We start from the raw sequence: 3,453 nt of genomic DNA on the forward strand, positions 1-3,453 counted from the left end.
AGTCTGAATTTTATACCCCGTTAATTGGATTTTACATAGTACCTTTCCTAGTGCTTCTTAATTTCAAAGGAATGTGCTTTAATCCCAGAAAATCTTATTGAAAAATATCCTTTGATCTGAGTATATAAACGGGGTTTACATATTTTATCATATAAAAAGTAGTTCAAAAGAATTGTTTGCATAAAACACCTTTCTCCTTTAAGAGCAGAATATTTTCAACCAACAATTTATCTAAATGTTTCCCTGCTGTTTTCAAACATCAAAACTTCAACTGACTTAAAAAAAAATACTTATTTTATTTATTTATCCACTTGGCTGTGCCGGGTCTTAGTTGTGGCACGTGGGGTCTTCGATCTTCGTTTCAGCATGCCAGGTCTTGTGGTTGCAGCATGAGGGATCTTCAGCTGTGGCATATGAACCCCCAGTTGCAGCATGTGGGATCTAGTTCCCTGCTGCTGCTGCTGCTGCTAAGTCACTTCAGTCGTGTCCGACTCTGTGTGACCCCATAGATGGCAGCCCACCAGGCTCCGCTGTCCCTGGAATTCTCTAGGCAAGAATACTGGAGTGGATTGCCATTTCTTTCTCCAATGCATGAAGGTGAAAAGTGAAAGTGAAGTCGCTCAGTTGTGTCCGATTCCTAGCAACCCCATGGACTGCAGCCTACCAGGCTCCTCCATCCATGGGATTTTTCCAGGCAATAGTACTGGAGTGGGTGCCATTGCCTTCTCTGCTAGTTCCCTGACCAGGGATCAAACTGGGCCCCCCTGCACTGGGAGTGTGGAGTCCCAGCCACTGGACCACCAGCAAAGTCCCCAAGTGACTTTTAAAAATAAGGCATAATCCTTGACTTGCCCGAGATTTTTGCCCTTTCAGGAATCCTGCCAATATTCTCTTGAGGGCATCTTCAGTTCACTTTTACAATTCTTTTATTACACTCTTTAATCTAGAACATATTCTTTTTTTTTTTAAGTTTATTTATTTATGTCCCACCACACACTTTACAGGATCCTTAGTTCCCCAACCAGGGATTGAACCCGGGTCCTCAGCAGTGAGAGTGCTGAGTCCTAACTACTGGACCACCAGAGAATTCCCTATTCTTGCAATCCAGTGGTTTTCAAACTGGAGGTTTCAGAAACACACTGAGAACTTATTTAAAATAAAGATTCTTGACCTCACCCAAAGGGATTCTGATTCATGAGTGAGGTGTAGGCCTAGAAATATTTCAACAAGCTTCCAGGTGATTCTAAGGCAGGTAGTCTGAGGGGTTCACACTAAAAACCCCACCTTAGGAAAAGCCTTCTACTCCCCCAAACCTGTGCTTTCCTTCTAACCCTCCCCGTAGCTTTCAATTCCAGTGGAATCCATAATTCTTCATTAAGATGCCCACTGGTCTATAGAATATTAGAAAAATACTAAGCCCATAACTATAAGAGTTTCTTAAATCTGGAGAATTACTATGTGATAGATACTGTTAATTAAGGCTAACTTTGGCCTTCAAGAGCCATCTTTTGTTTGATTTTTACAACATGTAGGAAAGCATATTTTATACACAGTGTATCTGAATCTCTTTAATAATATGATTCTATTGCACATAATCTATCAAAAGGGATTTTATAGCTCAAGAAGTTTAGCATATTAATAAAACAAAACAACAACACTATTTTAATCCAGAAGCCCCTGCTTCTAAACCAGTCTCCAATCAAGTTACCGAAAATTCTTGTTCAAATCACTTTATACCTCTGGGCTTTGGGATTTCTATATAAATGGAGGAAGTATTTAATCCTGTATATAGTTACAAAGCACACAGAGGTCCTCAGATCAAAGACAAATACAATTCAAAGAACGCTTTAGTAACCCAAAGACTCTGGAGCACGTGGATAGAATTGTTAGGCTTTCCTGCTAGAAAACACCCTCTGAATTGAATCTGAAAGTTAATGAATCACCTTTAACCTGTTTCTGGGAGCGGATGTTAAGGACAGAGCTAAGACTTTTTTCACTTACCTAAAGAATGTAAATTCATTCACCTATTTCTTAATGGTCCCAAGGACCTAACAAAAGGAAGACTGTCTTGCCTTCCCTTCATTGGACAGTTCTGAGTCAGTGCAAGCACTGACTGATGAACAGCCTGAAGCACAGCGTAAAAATAGTTATTATGTAAGGTAGTAGCCACTTGGCTTTACTCAGATCATCCCAAACCCATTTCCCTCCCCTGTTTCAAATCTTCCAGAATAAAAAGACACTAGAAACATGTGTTCTGGTTAAATATAGTGCACTGAAGACATGAATTAATGACTCCCCACCAGGAAACTCCACCAAATGACAGGGGAAATGACAGGGAAAACAGGGGCATTAAATATACAAGTCAGAAAGGATAAAAAACAACAGGTATGAGACATTCACCGATAATCTAAGTCACTCATTCAACAAATATTTATGGAACTTCTCAGGTAATACAGAGTTCAAAACTATACATAATTTGATATATACAATTTTCAAATTACTGGCAAAGCAATATTATCTTGGATATCCCCAAAGTACTAAGAAAATGGCCTGTTTCAGACTCTTCTCTAAATCTTCATAACCATAATCTTATTTCTCTAAATCTAAAATGTCCTTTTTTCATGTTTTAACATTTTACATCAGGATGTATCTTTCACATTGTCTGATTGTTTTCTTTCTTTGCAAATTGCTAGTAAATCCATATAGCCATATAGCTGATGATATCATAAAACAAAGGAAGAAAGCAAAAGTTTCAGAAAGAACTCCCTAGCTTTAGAGTTGAAATTAGAGATGAAACAACAGATGTTCAACATCCCCACAAACTTAGTCCACTTTTCCCAGGCACATCAACACTGCATGCTTAACTATGGCTCATGGGTGGGTACATGTCTAAACCACTCCATGACGGGAACTCCCTTTATCTCTAGCATCTAACCCAATGCCCAGCATTGGGTTAGATGTGGTAAGTGCTCAAGAAATATTTGGAAAATCCATGTAAGAACATGAATCAGCATCCTGACACCATCTTACCTCTGGCCTATTGGTATGACTATGGTCACCCACTGCATCTCTCTGGGTCTGTTTGCTTAGCTACAAAATGAGTTTGGATAAGCTCAGCTGCAGGCTCCTTCCAGCTGTAACTATCCCTGAGTAAGACAAGTCATTGCTGCTGCTGCTACTGCTGCTGCTAAGTCGCTACAGTCGTTTCCGACTCTGTGCGACCCCCTAGACGGCAGCCCACCAGGCTTCCACGTCCCTGGGATTCTCCAGGCAAGAACACTGGAGTGGGTTGCCATTTCCTTCTCCAATGCATGAAAGTGAAATGTGAAAGTGAAGTTGCTCAGTCCTGTCCTACTCTTCTCAACCCCATGGACTGCAGTCTACCAGGTTCCTCCGTCCACGGGATTTTCCAGGCAAAAGTACTGGAGTGGGGTGCCATTGCCTTCTCCGAGA

At 40.7% G+C, this 3,453-nt stretch overlaps 1 non-coding gene across 1 annotated transcript; it reads right to left on the reverse strand.

Moving 5' to 3' along the window:
• Positions 1 to 1,013: 1,013 nt before the first annotated feature.
• On the reverse strand, positions 1,014 to 1,086 carry TRNAE-CUC (transfer RNA glutamic acid (anticodon CUC)). Its single transcript has one exon. It is a non-coding gene; the product is annotated as a tRNA-Glu (tRNA).
• Positions 1,087 to 3,453: the final 2,367 nt, after the last annotated feature.

Source organism: Bos indicus, chromosome 9, assembly GCF_029378745.1.
Source record: "Bos indicus isolate NIAB-ARS_2022 breed Sahiwal x Tharparkar chromosome 9, NIAB-ARS_B.indTharparkar_mat_pri_1.0, whole genome shotgun sequence".
NCBI classification, from domain to species: domain Eukaryota; kingdom Metazoa; phylum Chordata; class Mammalia; order Artiodactyla; family Bovidae; genus Bos; species Bos indicus.